Genomic DNA, 23,022 nt, shown 5'->3' on the forward strand with positions numbered 1-23,022 from the left:
AGGGTTAGGGATATCACTCAGTGGTAAATGCTTGCTTAGCATGCTCGAGACCCTTGGTTCAGGTAGACTAAGTTCCAGGGGACTATGGAGCATCTCCCAAAATGTCCTGTAACTGTGGGGAGTCACCTATCCTCTTGTTCAGGGAGGCTATGGAGACCCCACCAGATGGACTTGGACCAGTGTCCAGTCTACAAAGAGGAAGGTCAACACAGAGGAAACATTTCCTCCATGCTTCCAAGTGAAGCCAGCCATGGTCGAGCAGGACCTTTGACTTATCTTCACACAGAGGAACTGGTAAAAGAAAGGAGCCAGTGGCTCCTCCCAAGCCCATGTGACCCTTGAGGGACAGATCCTCAAACAACCTTAAGAGTAAAAATAAATTGGTTTATTTGAGCCAACTGTATGGTCTTAAACACCCAAAAGGAAAGTACAACCAAAGAGTAAATTCATCAGTATATTTCTTTAAGAGTTCAAGGGATTACACTTCCCAGACATTAGGCTTAAGTTCATATAAAATGTTGTTTAGACAATTATTTCTCAATGATGATTTTGTTTCTAATCAGAAAGCACTGCTCAGATGTAAGACTTCAAATTCTTGGTCTGCAATACTGTAGTACCCACCTGTAGCTAAGGAAGACAAGCAGCTATTGCTCTAAAACAACGGCCAAATTTGTTTTCTCCCCCTATCTAGAAGCCTTTGTAAGAGAGCTGACACTGATTCTAGCCACTCCAACAGCTATCAAAGGGCCTGAAAACAAATCCTGAGTCCATCACTCTTTAGTCCAGCCTTGGCAGACAAAAGAAAAATGAGGAGGAACCCAATAGAAGGATGTTTTTGGAAGCTCTCGTTGAGAAATTCCAATGTACTCTGATATGAACATTTGAAATTTGCCCTGTTCTGACCTTTTTCTGGTTCACTGTCTAGAACTTGTAATGCTAACTACTCTTGCTTTTAATTCTCCTTCACATCTCCTAGACACCAGTCAAGGACTTTATTTTCTCCTTACAGTCAAGAGTTATGCAATTTGGGAATCTTTTAGACCCACTGAAAGTGTACTCCAATTGCCTCACCCTGCATCTCTGCTCAGCATGAAAGAAGCCAGAGTGGTCTGTGTCCCAATTCCCCATTGGTAATTTGGGTAACATCTTCAGAGGATGGTGTGATAAGAATAGGAGGTAGGAATTGTCTAGGCAGTTAGGGCAAAAAGACCCCAAGGAAAAGTAGCCAGTTTCTTGGCTAAAGTCAAAATGTCCTTGGACCTCTTAGCAACATACTCTGTTCCAAAGACCAAAAACATCAAAAGTATTTGGGAGCACTTATCTAATCCCTAAAAGATTTTAGGGTTACCTCTTCAGAGGGGGTAATGTTATAGTAACAAAAAGCCCCATGGAAAAAAAAAAGAAAGAGTACATGAAGTTGTCAGGAAAAAGTGATGGGGAGATATGGGAGGAATTAGAGGGGAGAAAGTGGGCATGGATTTGATCAAAACACCTTATGTGCATGTATGAAATACTCAATAATTTTTTTAAAAGTTAAAAAAAAAAACCTGACTGGGTTTGCTACATCATTCTACCCTGTTAAAATTTTTCAGATAATAAATCATCTATAGTCAGGAAAACAAAACAGATCCTTGGTTCAATGCCCAGCACACTTACACAAAAATAATATATAAAGAGTATAGTTTTTAAGTTAAGAGAAATTCCTTAAAAACTAGGATTACCCACTGTAGTCCCAAAATTACTCATTTCTCCAAAAAGAGTGAGCCTACAGAAAGTAAGCAAGCCGGGGTGAGATGAGGAGCACCCTGGGAAGAGGGGTGGAGCACACTACAATATGGAGAATGAGCAGAAGGGGAGTTAGCGCAGTCATATGGGAACTATGGGAGCAATCGGCAAATGGTGGGGCACGGCGCAGGGCTTGAATGGGGTGAGGGTTATGTGAAGCCATTTCTTTGTAAGTCTCACCCTCCCAAATGTCACATAAACTATGGCATGTCAACTAGTGATGTCATTATGCAGGTCTTGTTTAGGCAGCCATATTGTTGAGATTTCATGGGTGCAGCTTTGCTGTCATGCCTAGAAGACAGTATCTAGCAGCAGGTGTCCCATCTTCCAGCTCTTACAATCTTTCTGACCCCTCTTCCATGATAAGCCTTGAACCTTATGTGTAGGGCTTGCATTTTACTTGTGTAACTTGTAGCGGGCACCCCATGATCACCTATTTTCTACATTTTGACCAGTTGTAGCTCTCCACAATCATCTCCAATTGTTGAAAAAAGAAGCTTTTTGACGAGGGGTGAGAGCTATGCTTATCTGCAGGATTAAGGGTAAGTTTTTTAGAATACAGTTAGAAATTGTATTGGTTTGGGGAAAGACAGCAGTGGGTTCTTCCCTAAAGGGTATGACCTCTCCAGCCATCGTTATTTGACTAGTTTACAGTACCAGACATGAATTTCCTCCCATTGAATGGGCCTTAAGTCCAATTAGACAGCTGTTGGTCACCCCCAAGATAAAAATGCCACTCTTGTACCATTAGGGATCTCTTTCTGGGCCAGTCGTTGCTGTGGACCATAGGCTTTATAGCTTTGTAGAACTGTTGGTTGATTTTTCTCCCTTAGCAGCTTACACAGCACCTTCTGATTCTATGAGAGCTAGCCTTCAGGAAGGAGGCAGCTAAGGCATTCCAGCTCAATTCCTCCAATCCTGTGTCTGAAACATGTGGCATCTTCAGTAATAGGGTCTTAACCTTCAAGTGCTGGGAGGCAATCAAAAAATATATTTTATAACAAAATTAGGATTAGAAATACATTCTATTTTATAAACTACACTTTGAATTTCATGATAAGTTACAAATGTGGATATGAGCAAAGTAAAACTGTTTTGCAAAAAGGTGAAATATCTAGCACACGTTTCCTATTACTACCATTATAATGGTTATTGTTCCAGGGGATCCAGCTCCCACTTCTGGCTCCTGTGGGCACTGCACACATGTGGTGCACTTACATGCAGGCAAAACACTCATACATATAAAAAATGTTTTACTCTTTAAAAAATTTTGATTTATTTTAATTTTATAGATTATTATATATTATTACCATTCATATTAGATCATAGATAGTTAATGAAAATAGGCTTTCATAAATACTGATGATGCAGTTGATCTTAAGGATATCTCTTCATTGGGAGGGTACAAAGGTTAAGACGGAGTCTCCCATAACCCAGGCTGGCCTCCAACTCATTCTGTAGCCTCACCTCCTAAAGGTTCCACCATCTCCCAGTAGTGCTACCTCAAGGGCCCAGCCTTTACCCACAGGCATTTAGGGAACCTGTATCTAAACCACAGCAGAGTGGGAAACACAAGGTCAAGAGCATTTCCCAGGCTTCCATTACTTTGCCTTGTTTCTCATGCTTGGAGACACCCATGCAGACTCAACTCTGACCTACAGCACAGGAAATATCTGGTCTTCACTCTTCTCCCATTCATTTGCACCTTGACTAAATCGCCACCTCAGACACATGGATGCCTTTTAATGTGTCTGCAGTTGGATGCGGTTCCAAGTTTTGTTCTGTTTAATTGCCCTGCATGGCTTCCCTGTGCCCTCCACGTTCTTTTCATTTCTTCCCTGACATATGGCCTCTTACTGGAAGCAAATGCAGATCTTGGGAAATAACCCATCACTGCACTCCTCTGCTTTAGTCTGTGCAACTGTCAGGCTGCTGTCACTGAAGGGAAAAGGATTCCTGATGGAGGATATGGAAATTAGAAAACAAAGAAAACAGTACTGATGCTTTTACAAAAGATTTTACGTACATGAGGTAGGGAGGGGATTTACTATTTTATGATCGTTGTATTTTCTGCCTCTTAGAACTAAGGCCAGAGAGTGGAAGTGAGTTAAACTATTTCTGCTTTACTTCCTAGCTTACCATGATCCATGGTGCTCTTAAGGAAGTATGCACACATTTCGATCACTGCATTTCAACCCAACCCCTTCTATTGTAACTGAATTTTCTTCTGTTCTGTGAAACGCAATCTCCTGTGACCCATTCTTGTCAATGTCTTTGCTTGGTTAGCTCTCTTTGGCTTAAGGGTCTTTATTTACTTAGCTTCACATACTATTAATACCTTAATGCAACACTGAGGAAGGAACATATCATACAGGGAGATGTAGAAGCAAGCTTAGTAGCTTTCAGGGGCCCTAGTTCAAGCCACAGTACTTCCAAAATCAACAAATAAATAAGCAAGTTTGGAAATACCAGTTCTAAGCAAGGATTGTTAAGATGGACATTTGCTATTACTTAGGAGTGTGAACAGTACCTTGGTCACAGATTACTATTTTAAATCAATTGCTGAGGATATCTGATTCTAAAGATTTTTTTTTTTTTTGCATTTCTATGAGCGCTAATGAAATCAGTGTTTCATTGCATAAACTGCTTTAATAAAACAGCTTAGCGGTTTGCTACTCTCATATCCATTTCTAAATTTGTTTTCCTTTCACTAAGCAAATGGCCCTAAGGAGAATTTCATTGAGATGATTAGAGAAACAGGTAAGGTAAAAACAGAAAAAGGAACTTTGTTTCTTGTTCACGTAATTTATTTTTTTGAAAAAGGTAATACCAACTGAATCCAATTAAGTTCTTTCAAGGACAAAAGTATCCGGGGCCAGCAAGATGGCTCAGTGGGTAAAGATGCTTACTGTAAAGTCTGACAGCATGAGTTGAGACCCACATGGTAAAGAAGAGAACTGACTCCTGCGCATTGTTCTCTGACCTCCACATGTCATCACACACGTGTGCCCCACACACACATATAAATAAATGTATTTTTATTTTATTTTATATGTATGAGTGTATTGCCTGCATGTATCTAAATGCACCCATGCTGTGCAAAGCCCACAGAGGTCAGAAGAGGGCATCGAATCCCCTGGAACTACAGGTACAGACAGTGGTTAGCTGCCATGTGGGTACTAGGAATCAAACCCCGGTCTTCAAGAGCAGCCAGTGTTCTTAACCACTGAGCCATCCATCCATTCCCCAATAAATGTATTTTTTAAAGGCATCCAGAAAAATTAGCAGAGATATCATCTTCCAAATGCACAGAAATAGAAATGGCAGTCAACGATGCATTAATTCTGGGTCTATTTACCTACTACAAGTTTACAGGCTTGGAATTGGAGGTAAATCTACGAATCATCGAAACATAGACATAGGAAAGGATAGCACTGATGTAGCAAGATGTTTCAATTAGATACGCAGAGCCATGAGTGCCTCTTCACTGAGCTTTTCTTCCAGGCTGTGCCTTGCTCTGCCTTACATGTATGTGAACAGCAACATGCTAAGGGTTCTGCAGTCACTCTATATGTCAAAGCTGGAAGCCAAGCTACACCAGCAACCTTAAAGCAAGCTAAATAAACACCCACTAGGGAAAAGAGGAAAGGCTGTGGCCTAGGAAAATACAGCATGTTGGAACAATGCAAGGCAGGAGACCTTATGGAGAGCAACCTCTCCCCTCCATCCAGCAGGACCAGTGCAATGCCTTCCCAAGTCTTTCAGAACCAGGCTGTGATGAATAGAGCAATGCGTAGTCTAAGCTCCCTTCCAAGAAAGGACTTGCTGCCCAGCTCTGATGAACACAGTCATCAAGGGACCTCCAGCTGTGTAGTGCTGCTTTGTCCAAAGTGTATCCCCGAGAACCAGACTTCCAATGACCAAACAAAATGGACTTATAAGAGATCTTCCACAGGATGGTGAGATGGCTCAGTGGGTAACAGGTGTCTTGCCACCAAGCCTGGTGACTGGAATTCAATCCCTGGGACTCACATGGTACTAGGGGAAAACCATTCCCACAAATTGTCCTCTGACCACCACACTCATGCTGTGGCACACACAGACACAATATTAATGCAACTTATTTCTGCTCCAAGTATTGCTGACCAATCAGCTCAGCCAAGGCTGGAGGATCCAAGGTGGCTCTGATTACATGTCTGACCCTCAGATGAGGTGACTGAATGCCTGGGGACTGGCTGAGCCTTTCTGTCTCTGTCTTTCTATTTCTCTGTCTCAGAGAGAGAGAGAGAGAGAGAGAGAGAGAGAGAGAGAGAGAGAGACCTTCTCTGATCCTCAGATGAGATGGTTTACACACACACACACACACACACACACACCACTGAATGTATTTTTTTTCAATTAAAAAGAACTCTGCCACTAAGGCATATTTTATCACCACAGTAAAATAATTTTTAATAGGAAAAGTATGAAAAAGAGGTAGAGAATAAAATAATAGCAAGTGACCGGATTCATATACAAAGCAATCAGTGAGCACTTGCCACCATGTCTGATGACCTGAGTTTGAGCCCTGGGTCCCACATGGTGATAGGAGAGGATTCTGCAAGTTGTCCTCTGACATCCACATGTGTTCTGTGGAACACATGCACACACACACAAAAAAATATTATTTTTTATCTTTTAAATACTTTCTTATTTATTTACTTTTATTTTATGAGCATTAAGTGTTTTGCCTACATGTAAGTACATTTGTGCATGTAATGTTCACAGAGGCCAGAAGAGGGCACCAGACCCCCTGGAGCTGGAATTATGGATCGTTGTGAGCCTCCATATGGGTGCTAGGAACTGATTCCTGGTCTTCTGCAAGAGCAACCGGTACTCTTAACTGCTGAGCCATCTCTCTAGATAATAAATTAATGAAATTTTAAGTTCTATACACTTGATAAAAAGGGGCTACAAATCTGAATATAACAAGAAATGTTCCTTTTGAATTAATAGTGAATGATTAAATAAAACATGTAAGGACTACAAGTCCTTACTTAGTAATAAGTGTAAGACTCTTTGAAGATAATATAAGGCCAATTATAGCTGGGTGTGATAGCTCATGCCTGTGATCTCGGTACTTGAGGGGCTGAATAAGAAGGATTGCTCAGCATTCAAGGCAAGCTGGGGTTACATAGTGAGTTTCAGGCCAGACTCAGCAACAGAATGAGACTCTGTCTCAAAATAATAACAACAAAACTTTTAAGGCTAATTATAGTTTCTGCTACAGAGATAATCTTGCAAATATTCTTCCCAAAATAATTCAGAAAGTCAATGTAGTTCTTCTAATCCACATTCAAAAAGCTTAGGAAACTGACAATATTGTGAAATTCACTAAAAGAGAAGGCAGAGAGTAGAAGCCACAATATTCTGAATGACAAAAATAAGGAGGAATTGCATTACCAGATTTGAAAATGCAATGAAATAGTATTAAGGATGGTGAGTAATGTGGACAGAAAAGACAGATGATTCAAAAGATGCAATACACATAACAATTTAGTACAAAATCATTTATTCTCGTGATTCTGAAATGATGATTCATGATAGACAACTTATTTCTGTTCCAAGTATTGCTGACCAATCAGCTCAGCCAGGGCTGGAGGATCCAAGGTGGCTCTGATTACATGTCTGACCCTCAGATGAGGTGACTGAATGCCTGGGGACTGGTTGAGCCTTTCTGTCTCTGTCTTTCTATTTCTCTGTCTCAGAGAAAGGGAGGGAGGGAGGGAGGGAGAGAGAGAGAGAGAGAGAGAGAGAGAGAGAAAGAGAGAAAGAGAAACACAGGGCACAGTAGTGCATGTCTTTAATCTGAGCACCCGGGAGGCAGAGCCTGGCAGATCTCTGTGAGTTCAAGACCAGCCTGGTCTACATAGAGAGTTCCAGGCCAGCTGGCGCACAGGGAGACGCTGTCTCAAAAGGAAAAACAGAAAACCAACAACTAGGACAACACATGGAGAGCTGCATTCACTTGGCCAGAGCAGGTCACAGAAGTTCAGATTCAAGAAAAGGGCAAGGGGCCTCAACACATAGTTGGAGGGGTTTCACAGGTTTATCCAGATGGGAAGAAGTGCTCATGTCCACCTCTGCAAACTTATGAAAATAATTTGTTATTATGATATGTACACACAAACACATACAGACCCAGTCTGGTTTTCCAGACTAAACATATCAAATATTATTTTTCAAAGAACAGGAAAATAAGGAATTCTCCCTAACTCACTTTATGATGCTTATATAACCTTGATACTAAAAGCATGCTAAGCTGCTCCAGGGAGAACAAAACTTATTTTAAAGCACAAAATATTACAAAAAAATCAATCTATCAATATGTCAAATAAATAACATGAAATTCGATTTCAGACAGTTCACATCAGAAAACCCAATTGGTGTTATTAAACTACTATAACAAAATAAAAGATGAAGGGAATAGATATTTCAATGGATGGAAGAAGTGAATTTTTATTATTAAAAATAATTCATAATTTTAAAGAACTCAGCAAATAAAAACAAAAGTGAACTTCTTTAACCTAACCTGATAAATGTAATCTACTGAAAGTTTAGAAAAATCACCGTGAAAGGCAAAAACTTAAGGCGTTTTCTATAGTCAGGAGTATTACAAGACCTAGAGTCTGCACTTCAACACTGAACCCCAAGCTCTAGTGAGATCGGGGGGGGATGATATAGATATTGAGGAGGAAGAAATAAAACATGAACTATTACTGATATTTTTCTATCTAGAAATTCCAAGAAACTCTTCAACTAAATTAGCAAACAATACAGTTTATAGAGTCTCCCAATCGCTAGATAAAATTCTTTGTTTTCCTGTACATTAAGTGCCCAAATGAAGCCAGAAATCAATTATTCAAAAATAATAATATGAAAATTAGCTATTGAAAATTTAAAATAAAACCTCTAGATCTCAAGTAAATTCTTGTGAATTAATGCCAAGTTTTTCAATGAAATTATTGATCAGATAGGTGAATATTTAGGAAAATGGAAGAAGTTTTTATTATTATTTTCATTAATTATTATCATCATTATTATTATTATTATTAAGATCATAGAAAGAGGCTGGGAATAGTGGTGCACTCAGGAGGCAGAGGCAGGTGGATCTCTGTGAGACTGAGGCCAACCTGGTCTACCTTAGTGAATTCCAGGCAGCCATGGCTACAGGGAGATGCTATCTCAAAAGGATTTTTTTTAAAAAAGGCATAGAATTGATAAATTAGACTCCATAGAACATGTTAAATGTTCTTTTTTATTAAAAAGTCATAATACTTAACTGATAAGCTAGAATAATACCTACAAATAAAACAAAAAGTCAATACCCTTCATACACAAAGCATAGAGAGGGGCTAGAGAGATGGCTTAGTAGTTAGGAGCACTGACTTCTCTTGCAGAGGATCCGGGTTCAATTCCCAGAACCGACATGGCAACTAACAAACTTCTATAACTCCATTTCCAGGGTATTGAACACCCTCTTCTGACCTCCTTGGGCATTGCACAACAGGAATGCACCTACCCCCAGTGCAGACAATACACTCATGCACATAAAATAAAAATAGTAAATAATTTAGAAAAGCCAAAGCACATCTATACATCTTAAAGTGCACTGGACTCCAACAGGAGTATTATCAAAGATGTATGAGAAAACAGAGAATTTGTGTGAGAAAATATTACCAATAAACACATGAGTGAAAGTTTAGCCTCACTGCCATGAAATAAAGGTTAGTTCAAACAGCAATGATGTGATATGTTTCAACCATCAAATAAAAATCAACAACTGAGAAAGTAGCTTGTGTGCTAGAAGGCAGGTCTTTTTCAGTACTGCTGTTAGGAGTTTAAGTTGCACGACTATTCTCCAGTTAATATTTCTGTAGCACAATTTAATAGTATCTACTTTTTGACCCAATAATTCCATAGCTATTTATATTCTCCAGATAAATAATCACACACACACACACACACACACACACACACACACACACACTTACACAAATGTTCCTCATTATGATATAAGAAAATACTGGGAGTCAAAAATGCACTTAATGCACAAATGGGCGCATTATTCAGATGGGCATTTTTTAAAACATGAAACCAAAACATAAAACTCAATATCCAAAAATAAAAACAGAGGCTGGGAGATGGCTCAGGGGATAAAGTACTTGCCATTCAAACATGAGGACCTGAGTTCAGATCCTTAGCACCCATGTAAAAGCCAGATATGAATATTGGCACGCATCTGTAACCACAGCCTTCATGGGAGGGGAAGAGGAGACAGGTGGATCCTGAGGCCTTGCTGAACAGCCAGTCTAGCCAGAATGGTGAACTCTACATTCAGTCAGAGATCCTGTCTCAAAAAATAAGATAGAGAGCAACTTGGAAAAACACAATAATGTTGTATAACACACCACTAGCCCAGGAAACGGGCAAAATTCAACTTGAAAGTATGGTTCCTGCCAAATGCACATGGCTTTCCATTCATTGTTAAATTGAAAACTTGTAAGTCAAAGTAGTGTAAGTCAGGAACCATCTCCATGTATACAAAGTTGCTCATAACTTTATTTAAACTGGAGAGATAGGGCTGGAGAGATGGCACAGAAATTAAGAGCACTGGCTGCTCTTGCAGAGGACCTGGGTTTGGTTCCCAGCACCCACATGACAGCTAGTAACAGTCCATAATTCCAGTTCCAAGAAATCTGATGCCCTCTTCTGACCTCCACAGGCATTGCACGAATGGGTGCATTTACATACATGTAGGCAAAACACTCATATACATAAAATAAAATAAATCAAAAGATTTAAACTATAAAGATGATAGGCAAGAAATGTGATATGGTTAACATCACAGTGATTTCAAAGTTTAATGTGCATGAGAAAACTGCTTCAAGAATTTTAGGCAGAGATATGACCAAGGCCAACTTGGACTATATAGCAAGCTCTAGGCCAGCCTGGGCTGAACATAGTGAGACTCTCTCTGAAGAAGAATGACTTGCTACAAAATCTTAGCATAAAAATGAGTTAAATGTACAAGGAGAGGGTGAAGCTAACCAGCTCAATGACCTCCCTCCCACTCCCAGCATGCCTAAGCCCTATAGTGTCCCCAAGAACCTTATCTCTTAGCAAACCCTAAAGACAACATGCAAAACTGGGCGGGGGGGGGGGAATATCAGAAGACTATTGAATCCGTACTTTGGAAACTTTGTAGTCATGACAAAAAAAGCTCAGTGTACCACATAAAAGTTAATGTACAAGCCTACATGATCTCAATTAGAAAGATGTATATATAAAAAAATATGCAGTGATCATTTGACTCTTTATTGATATCTCTATTCCTTTAATAATTCTTTTACTAACACTATTTGTTCCTTTCATATTTAGGGGAAAGTAGAAAATCATTAACAAACATGAGTACTTTTCATTCAAATCCTTTAATTATGTGCATCTATAGAAAAAAATCTTGGAATTTTAAGGAAACTTTTATTAGAAACAGCTAGGGCACTCTCCAATAATCTACCTCTGGGACATTTATCTTCAGTGTTGTTCAGAGCACATCTGAAATCAATTACAGCCCCCCAACTGGCTTTGGGAACCTCTGTGCGCCTCCAGCCATCTCCACAGCAAATTGCCTCAGCCGTGGTCAAAATCAAAATTTCTCAGTTGCCTTGGTTGACCTAGAAATGTTTTATGTAATTTGCTATTATCTGGAAGGAAAACAGTTGTTAGAAAATAAATCTCTTTTTTAAATTTGTAAGGGATGCCAAGAAATAGTCTTCATCATTTAGATACACCAGAAGAAAAATATTCAGTAAATAAATGGAATCTCCAAAATGAATTTTAAAAATTGCTGTTCATTAATCTCTATACATACAAAGTAAAGAAATACCAAGTGTTTTAAAGAGGAAGTGAATAATAATATTTATTCATTTTTGAAAATTAAAATCTTAAAAATGTAAATAAATAGGCAATGACAATGTTATTATAATTCTTTAAAAAATAGGTAGAAAAATAAGGGCAGCATCTTCCATAATTTAAAAACACTCAACTCATCTATCTTCACAATTTTAATCACTATTCTCTTTTTATTGTATTTATTTATTCACTTAGTTTTGAGACAGGCTGGCCTTGAACTCCTGAACCTCCTACCTCCACCTCCCAAAAGTGAGTGCTAGGATTCCAGGCATACCAGCATAGTACACCCTGGACTTTGCACACACTAGACAAGCACTGTACCAACTGAGATACACCCAGTCCACCATCACTAGTCTCCAAAGTGCCTTTTAAGATTATGTCTCTGTAGCTCCTTTACTCTCCCTCTCTCTAAAATACCAATTTGTACCTTTTCCTCTTTCTTCAAGCATCTGTGCATCCCCCTTATCATCTCTCTCAGGTCAAAACACTGAGAGAACAGAAGTAATCAAAATAAAAAGGTGTCGGCATGCTCCTCAGCCACCACATCTTCCGACTTTCTGGTGTGTGTTCCCTGGTTTGCTGCCATCCTCCTTTGAGCTAGCAGCCTCTGAGTGCTCCAACTTAGGCAGTAGATTTCATCCCTCTTGCCAACTCAAGAAGAGCATCGCTTCCATAGTTTTTCACTCTCTCTCCTACAGTCTCAGATCCTGTGTAAAGAGCACAAGATCTTTAAAGATAGTCCTCACTTGACCTTCCCCCTGACACACACATTTCCCAGTCCCTCTCATCTCTGCTTTCCTTTATGGCAAAAGTTCTATAGAAGATTGCCTATCTATGGTATCTCCAATTCCTCTTTTCCCACACTGCCCTGCACACAGTCCTATCGGTCTTTCCTCCCAATCACACTAACAAAGCAATTTTCATAACATCCCCAGTTTCTCTCTACCACTCATGCTGTGTTCTACATGCTGTTTGCACCACCATCATTTGACATACCACACATTCACTCACTCTTTTAAAATATTTTATTAATATTACTATTTTAATATTTTATTAATATTTTATTTAATATTTATTTATTTTATTTTATGTGTATGAGTGTATTGCCCACATATATGTAAGTGCACCCGTGTCCTGCAATACCCGTAGAGGTCAAAAGAGGGCATTGGATCCTCTGGAACTGGAGTTATGAATGGTTGTTAGCTGCCATGTGAGTGCTGGAAATTAACCCAGGTCTTCTTCAAGAACAGCCAGTGCTCTTAACTGCTGAGCCATCTCCCCAGTTCATCACTTACTCTTTTATTGTCTGTCTACCCCAACTAGGCTGTACATTCCAAGCACTAGTTCTCAAGGGCCCAAAATGTGGCCCAACACATAGCAGAGACCCAATAAATGTTCAATGGATGGGTAAGAGAAATGAATCAATATACCTAAGACAAGCAATTGTCAAACAGGACAGTAGAGCTTCAAACCCAGATGTGCTTTATTTTTTTAAAATCATAAGCCCTAAAGCTTCATGCTACAATCTGGGTTTCTGTTAGGGTGACTTAGAAATAGACAGCAGTATCATTAGTAAAACGAGCTAAAACAAAAATTAATTTGGGGATGTAGAGTTCTGAAATCTGTTAATACTTTGAAAAGTAGCATTGCATTACAGAAATGGCATTTGCTTCCTCAGAGGTGAGTAATGAGGCAGTCCTGAGTATCTGCTCCATAGTGCAGAATGACAAACAAAATACCACATCCTCTACATGGCCTACGATGTCAGAGCTCCGACTTACAGAAGAGCATAGCAAGCTCTCTCAGAGTCACAGGTTAAGGGCCACAGGAACTTAAAACCATAACTGGTACAGAGGGACATGTCTGTACCCATGTGCACACAATTTCAGCTCAGATGTCCTGATTCCACCTCATAGGCTTTATTATAGCCTTTCACATCTCCACAGCCTTCTGGACCTCAGCAGCAATTCTCCTACACCATGGCAGAAGACATGGTAGCATAAAGTGATTATTTAAATTTGGAGCCATGATCTGAAGTCATGAGGATAAAAATAAGTTGCATTCAGCATCTCTTTTATAAGAAGACAAATCAGGTCCTGGCAAGACGGCTCAGCAATTAAGAGCACTGATTAATCTTGCAGAGGATCCAGGTTCAATTCCCAGTACCCACATGGTGGCTAACAACCATCTGTAACACCAGTTCCAGGGATCCAACGCCCTCTTCTGATCTCCATGGGTGTTGCAGGACACAGGTGCACTTACATTCAGGCAACACACTCATACACATAAAACAAAAATAATTTTTACAAAAAAAAATTTAAAAAGGAGACAGATCAACTCGTGTTTTAGAAAGTTGTCCATGTTTTCTGGTTGCAAATCTTAAAAACTGACATTTGAATAGGTAAAATTTTTGAAAAAAAATATATTTAATGGAAAAGTTCAATCTCTGCTCAAGTCATATAAACAGAATGCTCCCTTACTTCTTCAGAGGATTAAAGAGGAACAATACATGGCTTGACATTTCTTTATGCATTCCACTCACATGGAAGATATTGGAGAGGGTAAAAGTATCACATCTCTGTTACCATGAAGCAACATCTGATGTCAGCACAGTGGTATTCACTGGTCCACAGGGTAAAAGATTGTTTGCTTTGTTAATTCCATTATCCTCTAAAGAAATAAAACAGGGAGGCAGGGAGACACACAAGCATGACCCTATGGGTTCAGATCCCCAGCACCCATATACAAAGCTGGGTGCAATGGCCTATGCCTTAATCCCAGAGCCGGAAGATGGAAACAGGAGGATCCCTGGGGCTCAAGAGCCAACCAGTCTAGTCAAATTAGTGAGCTTTATGCTCACTAAAAGACCCTATCTCAAAAATAAACAAATAAGCAAACAAACAAAAAATAAATTAGAGAAACAATTGAAGAAGGTACCTGACATCGATCTGTGACCTCCACATGCACACATCCACATCAACATAAGCAAACACACACACAAATAAACAATTTTGCAATTAGATATACTTTTTTTCCAAATATCATATAGATTTTGCTAAGATAACCTGTGTAATCTTGAACTTGGAAGTAAACTAGCAATTCCAAAAGAAATTCCAATAGTCAGGCTCTCTACAGACCAAAAGGAAAGAGAAATAAAAGCTTGGTATTAAGATTTTCTAATTTTTTCCACCCTCATTAGCCCTCTGTTCTTGGATTCCACTGATGGAAATACCCACAGTGTATCAGAGCTTGCTTTTGTTACACATGTGAAGATTTATTTAACTTGCAAGCCCCTCTCAGTTCATGTGGCTTGAAACCATAACAAATACCTTGTCATATGTTTCTTATTCTGGATAGGCATACACACTTTCCAAAGAATAATTATTATTCCAGTATAGAGACTTTTGTCCAGACTTTCAAAAAGTATACTCTAGATCTTGACAAACTAAAAAATAAAATTGCTTATTGTTTTTTATCAGCAAAAGGGTATGTTCAAAGTTAGGACACGGAAAATAGTGTTTTTACTGGGAAATAGGAAAATAAAGCACTTGAAAACCAATTTTACTTTTGCTTTGAGGAAGATTCTAAGGTCTGTGGTAAAAAGTATTATACAAGTAAAAATACAATCCTTTTTCCTGGACTCAGTTGTCCAACTATCATATGAAAGACTTTTAATGATTGAATTTAATACTTTTGGGGAAAAGAAGTGTTTCCCATATGTCACCAAGATTATCACTCTGCCTCCTGGCCAAATATTTTCCAAGTCCCTATAATATAGCATTTAAGCATATGAAACTCAAGAATATATGTTATAGGCATTAAGATGGAAAGTTCTGGAATTAAAAAGACGAGCTTGAATTCTCCCTTTACCTACTATCCTAATGATCTTGCACTATTAATTTCCACAAGCCTCACATCTCTCATCTGAAAAGTGAGATAAAAGTGTAGCCTGTTTCACGGGGCTGTCACAAGAATTGCATGTGATCATGAATGTAAGTCACTTAGCACAGACTAAATGCTAAACACTGTTCTCTATCATTCTAACTAGACTTCCTTTGAATGAATCTACTTTCTCTTGCTAGCCCAACTTACAATCTCTCCTTCTGAAATGCTACACAACAACAGAAAGAAAGGATGGACTTTAACTTGGATCCAGACTCTCCAAGACTGGAAATATGATGGCTTCTCTCTGTTCTATTTGGCCTAAACTCATTTTCTCCCAGGAAAGAATGAGGAAACATGATTACAAATAGAAAAATGTTTTGGAGAATTTGACAATTGGAAGGAACATGTCTCAGGAGATATAAAATATGAAGAACCTGGACAGGAGATATAGCTCAGAGGTAGAGCACTTAGCTAGTATGTGCAAGGCCGTGGGATAAATCCCCAGCACCACCAAAAAGAAAAAGGAAGAAGAAAATGCAAAGAACATTCAAAGAACTCTCCTCCTAAGTGAGAGGAAAAGACCCCTAATACAGATACCTCCTCTCTCTCTCTCTCGCTCGCTCGCTCTGTGTGTGTGTGTGTCACACATCAATTATTAGCATAGCAGAATGAAATAATAGTCCAACAAGCTACATTTGTCTCTATGGTGCATAAGTGTACCTTGGGCATTTTCCATTATTTCCAAAGGCAAACTTCCTTTGTGTGCTAGTTACAGTTAAAAAGCAATAGCGAACAGAATGTAAAGTTAACCCAACATATTACAAACCAAGAAAGGATGGCAATAAAGAAGAGAATAACAGCTTTACCAAAGGACTGAAAAGGGGTTTTGAGTAAGTTCAGTGAATACTGAATTCCTCTGTAGTCTTCCCTCAAATCCTGTCCAGAAGGGAAGATTCGGTGCCTTCTACTTCCATATGAGCTCCGCAAGCATGTTTTAGCAATTATAATCAATGTCTGACCTTGACATTAGAAAATGTTATTTCTTCAAGTTAAAAGGAACCTGCAACGGCCTTTCTTTGTGGTGCTTTCCCATCCCCCCATAATTAGGCCTTTCTACCTCAATTTTTTTCCTTCTTCTTTTTCTTCTTTTACGGCAGGATTTATAAAATCCTTTGAAACATGTTGTTTCCAGATGTAGGTCCCAAGTGCCCTGTCATTTACTTCTTCTCCAAGCACTGAGCAGATGGAATTACACAACTTGGGCTGTATAAATCCACCCTCCAATGCCTTCATTAAACTCCAGGATTTTAAAGAGCCTGCCTAGTTCCTGGCAGGGACCCTTCCATACTTCCACCCCCAGAGCTGTAAATTACTACCTCATTAGACTCAATTGTAAATGATTAGGTGTCTGGAATGCACTTTCTTTCCCCACCACCTCCTCTGAGTAATTACCGCACCACAGGCCTCCCTACTTAACTCTGCACATTATTTAGGCAACTGAGGGTTTGAGTAGCTGGCTGAGGGAGGAGCTTTTATTTTACTTAGGGCCTTAAAACGCTATAATTTAGCTCCCAAAGAGGAAGATTTGTGATCTTCCATTTCCCATTGAGCGATCTCTTTTAACAAGAGGGAACTATAATCAACAGCCTTTTTGATAATTCCTTTTTCCGTCTACCACACAAGCCGTTAGAACTACCGCGAGCATGTGCATGCGGGTGTGTGTGTGTGTCTGTGTGTGTGTCTGTGTGTCTGTGTGTGTCTGTGTGTCTCTCTGTGTCTGTGTGTATCTCTGTGTGTCTGTGTGTCTCTCTGTGTCTCTCTGTATGTCTGTGTGTGTTTGTGTGTATGTCTGTGTGTGTCTCTGTGTGTCTGTGTGCGTGTCTATGTGTGTGTTTGCTAAGCATCAGTGAGATAATTTAACATTTCTAAAAGTCTCCAAAGGTGATGATCATCTGGGAAATGTTCAAAGCTTTCATTTTTGGCACTGGAATTTTCCATGCCTATTCACCTAGTTCTGATTCTTTAATGAGATTTGCTTTAAAAAAAAATCAAAAACTCAAGACATTGTAGAATTTGGAAAGGTCATGGGTAAAGGGTTGGGGAGAGTGAAAGGGGGAGGAGGGGCTGTCACATTGAATAAATAATCTAGCCCGAGTTCCCAGCCTGGTTGCCATCATGTTAACAGAAAAGGTAAAACTAATATTCCCTGAGGGACAAAAAGCTCAGAAGGTCAGTTCTCTTTCTTACTGACATTTTTACCTCTGGGATTGATTCATGGGTTAGAGACTTGAGATTTTCACTGTGCCTGTTTGCGGCTTCTCTACCTCTTCTCTCACTTTAGTCAGTCAGCTATGTTTTGCCATATTCCTGGGATAGAGGTAAAAATACTGACTCTACATATAGAGAAAGAAAATGTGAGCCATGAACAAAATGGCTTAGCTGAGGTCAGAGAAGCATTAGCAGCACACTTCGGCAGGAAAGTAGACAGTTCCCACCATCTGTGAGGTAACAATTCAGGAAGAGAAGAGAGAATGGAGCATCCTTCATTCCTAACTCGATCTTTCCTAAGCACGTCTTGTTGGATGTTGCAGCTGATGTTAAAGGAGACTCATTTACACCCATACAAGAGGGGAAAGGAGCAGACCAAGCAGCTTAAGTGTCTATTTGTTGACATTCACTGTGTGTGTGTGGAAGAAAAAAAAAAATAGCTTGCTTGGCAAGACTGGTCCCTAAGGGGGATAACCAGACTTAACAACAATTGGGTATAACTGGAATAAAAGGGTATAAATTGGTCTTGGCTCCTCATCTAGCACCTCAGAATAAATAGTCAGGATTACAAGAAAGAGGTAATGGAACTATTTCCCCAAAGAAGCGGAAGAGCATGGCGTCACTTCTATCCCAAACTGATGTATACAGAAGGGAGGATGCAGGATCCTTTCCACCCAAAATATAAGAAAGATTTGGCTCAGTGAGGGCTGAAGGAATGCAGTGTGACTCGAGCACCCCCAAGGTTGAGGGACTTGGGAGACCATCGTTTGGGGATGTCATGGTGAACTCAAGCAGCAGTGAGGTTCTTACAAATGTCAGATTTCCAGAAGGGTCCATCAGGGGGAAGAACACAGACTAAAGAAAGACACGAGAGAACTAGCTGAGGAAAACCTGAAAGGGTTGGGCCTCGTCAGCCAGCCTCCAGCAAGTTCCATGGAATTTATTACTACAGTGCTCCAACCCAGACCATTGGTCCATTGGTCTTGAAGAATCAATTTACATGAAGGAACATATCAAAATTAGAACCATAAAACAGGCACAGGAATAAAAAAAATTAGCTAGACTGTAGATTGAATTGATACAAAAGCAGGTTTCTGAAATATTTCCATGCTGGCTATTTTAGGCAATTCACTCCTTGAATAGTTTTGAAATCATTTTACAATTGTCATTGAAAAGCCAGATGTGGGCAGCAAAGTACCAACCTTCATCTTTCTCACAAAAACAACAAACAACCACATGCCAACAAAATATCTGAAGGAGAGCTCTAGAATATTGCAAAAGGTGGCTAAATCGCTCCAGGGATCCACCTGTGTCCACCCCTTAGCACTGGTGGGTAGGAAAAACTTTAACTTTACCCCTACCCCTACTCAGGATCAGCTCACAGCCAGATGGGATTCCCTGAGGGGAAAGGGTTGTCAGAGAGACCCCAGCAGCTTGCAGCCTTTGGCCATTGAGGCCGGCAGGATCCTTACCAATGCTGACCTCAGATGATGGAGTTGCCCAGAGACTGTGCCACTGAGTCCTCCCTAGAATCATAGTCACCACAGGCTATCCAACCCATGCCCTTGCCTCTGTAAGTAGAGGTCTCTCCTCACCAAAGTCAGACTGTAAGATCTGGAAAACACAACTGCTCTGTCAAGTATATGACTAATTCAAAGCCACAGAAACATGGAAAAGCAAGGCAATGTAACACCAGAGGAGAGCATTCTCCAGTGAGTGACCCCAAATTGAGGACCTATGAATTGCTCCAAAAGGAATTAAGAATAATTATTTTAAGGAAGATACAGGGGCTGGAGAGATGGCTCCATGGTTAAAAGCATGGACTGTTTTTCCAGAGGACCCAGGTTTGGTTCCCAGCACCCACATGATGGCTAACAACTATCAGTAGCTCCAGTTCCAGGGGATCCAACACCCTCTTCTGGTCTCTACAAGCATTGGAATCTTTTTTCACAATTTTATTGTAGTTTTTCTTTGGGCTCAGATGTAGAAGTTTGTGAGGGGCAAATGTTCTCACAAAACAACTAGAAAAAAACATGGATAAACTAGAAATCTATACATTATAACACGCTAGAGAGCCAGGAATACATAAAATGTAAAGACTTCCAGAGACGAGCAAGCTCTTCCTGGTTGAGCAGACATCACAGACTGCCTACCTCCTGCTAGTTTAACCTCAAAGAGTCTGCTGGAGTGAGGAGAAGGCAGTTCAGTTAAGCTGTCCTGAGAGCTGGTCTAATGCAAGAGAATCTTAAGAGCCCTAAAGGCAGAGATAGTCCTTCCTGCAACAATTTTGCCAATTGGACTTTTGCTCAGTGTTTGACAGAAACATCGGGGAAGCCCAAACAAGACTGGAAAGCAAACAGAGATCCCAAAGTCCACTAGGAGGAAGGGATTGTTATATACCAAGATAAGACTGCACCCTTAAAATGTTTTGAAAACAGATGAAACTAACTAAAGCTGCAAACCAACCCCAATTCTGCTGAGTTCTTTATTGGATCAAAGCAAAAGGCTCCCACCCACTCCAGCTGCCTGATAAGAAGAAAGAATATGATCCTGGCAGAGTAAAGGAGCATTGACTTCAATTCCCACCATTTTTAAGCACAACTTTAAGCAATTCCTGAAAAGAAGAAAAACATGACTATTATTCAAAGGAATAATAATGCCAAAAGACAGAAAGCTTCAGACAACCAAGACACTGGAAAATGGCTACTATAAATGTTTATTAAGGGCTGGAAGATGGCTCAGCAGTAGCTGCTCTTGCAGAGGACCCGGGTTCAATTACCAGCACCCACATGACAGCTAACGGCTGTCCGTAACTTCAGTTCCAGGGGATCCAACACCCCCTTCTGACCTCCATGGGCATTGCATGAGGAAGGGGAGGGGAGGGGAGCCCAGTAATACCTACATGCAGGCAAGTCATTCATACACATAAAATTTAAATAAATATAAACAGACTTAAACAGAATGAAAGCTCTACCAAACTTTTAACAAAGAAATAACATAATCAGACATAGTATCACGTGCCTCTTATCCCAGTGCCAAAGAAGCTGTGGCAGGAGGATTAAGAACTTGAGACCAGCCTCATGAAGACTACACCTCTCTAAAGTCCCATAGGGGGCGGGGGCAGGTGTGGGAGGAGAGGCAAAAAGAGAATTCTACCCAAACCTTTTTCAGAAAGCAAGGGAATACATATACATGCCTACTCACTCTTTTTGGCACATATAAACTTGATATTAAAATATGACAAAGTCATTAAAAGAAATATTATACACCAATATTCATCATCAACATAGATGTAAGAATCCTAAGCAAAATACTAATAAATTCAATCTAGGGCTACATTTAAAAGATAATATATCATAACCAAGAGAAATCATCCAAGGAATGCAAAGTAGGCTTAACATTTAAAACTCAATTTAAACTCACCACATTTAAAGAGCCAGAAGATACAGAAAAATGGCTTCAGGAAATTCAATACTTTTTCACTTAAAAAAGATTCTGGTATATGTATAAGATGTTAAGTATAGAGAGGAACTTCCTCAATCTGTTAAGGATATCTCCCACAACAGAACTACAACCAACAGCAAAGTCAAATGCATAAGCAAATCAACATCCACCACTGCTGTTTCTATTGGCCATTGGGCTGGTAGTCCTAACTAATGAAATAAGCAAAAAGAAAACAGTCCTAACGATTGATAAGGAAGAAGGTGTGTTCTCTTCAGAGATGGTTCTGTGCATAGAGATTCCAAAGAAATGCATAAACAAATGACAATGAACAGCTTGAAAAAAGTGTTGGATATGTGTTCAGTGTGATCTGAACACTTAACAGCAATGTCTAGAAAATGTATTTTTAGCAACATGATTCATAAGAACATCAAGAATTATAAAGCATGGGGTGAAAATCAGATACGTCTACTTAAATGGAAACTATAAGACATGGGATTGCAGGACTAGAGAGATGACTCAGCGGTTAAGAACACTGGTTGTTCTTGCAGAAGACCCGGGTTGGAATCCCAGCACCCACATGGCAGCTAACTACTGTCTGTAACTCCAGTTCCAGGGGATCCAACAGCCTCTTCTGTACTCCACCAGCACTGCACGGCATGAATGCACTTACCTACATGCAGGCAATACACACATACCCATAAAATAAAAAAATAAATTAATAAATAAAATATTTTTTAAAAAAGACAGATGGCTCAGAGAAGAGAATTTTTTCTACACAAGACTGATCTGTTTTGGATCCTCCCAGCAAGCACAGAGGTGTATATGCATAACACCAGTGCTAAAGGGGTAGAGACAGGTGGCTCCCTGGAGCGATTTAGCCAGTCAACCTAACCCAAAACATAAGCTCTAGTTTCAGTGAGACAGCCTGTCTCAAAAGATAAAGTGGAGGACAATTGAGGAAGACACTGGACATTGATCTCTGGCCTCCACACATGGCATATAAACCTCTGACCTCCACACACATGCACACAGGCAAGCACACAGACACACATGTGCATACACATGCATACACCACAAACACATCCATTGCTGAATGAAATTAAAGATCTAAATAGATAAAGACATTACCATAGTTATAAATTTGAAGAATCAACATTGTTAATCTGTCTTCCCCATATTGTTCTAGCGTTTCAGCAGAGTCCCTGTCAAAAATCCCAGCAGGATTTTATTAGCACAAATGTACAAAGTGGGTACAAAGTGCATATGGAAATAAAAATGGTCTAACATAACCAAGAAAAGCTTGGAGAACCACAATGTTGAAGGATTTACAAGACCCAGCTTCAGTCTTGACTATAAAACCAAAGTAAGGCAGTGAAAACTGTAAGAATTGACAGAACACATCAATGGAACAGAATAGAGTAAAAAACAAAACAAAGGGAAAATTCTGAAAGCTGCAAAAGAGAAACAACAAGTCACATATAAAGGAAAACCCATTAGGATCACAGCTGATTTTTCAATGCAAACTATGAAAGCCAGAAGAGCCTGGACCAAAGTATTCCCAGTGTTAAATGACCACAGATGCCAACCCAGATTACTATATCCAGCCAAAATGTCTATTATAGTTGAAGGGGAAAGAAAAATCTTCCATGACATAAATAGGCTGAAGGAATTCTTGTCCACAAAACCAGC

The sequence above is a fragment of the Nannospalax galili genome, unplaced genomic scaffold, assembly GCF_000622305.1.
Source record: "Nannospalax galili isolate Female #2095 unplaced genomic scaffold, S.galili_v1.0 scaffold1255, whole genome shotgun sequence".
NCBI lineage: Eukaryota > Metazoa > Chordata > Mammalia > Rodentia > Spalacidae > Nannospalax > Nannospalax galili.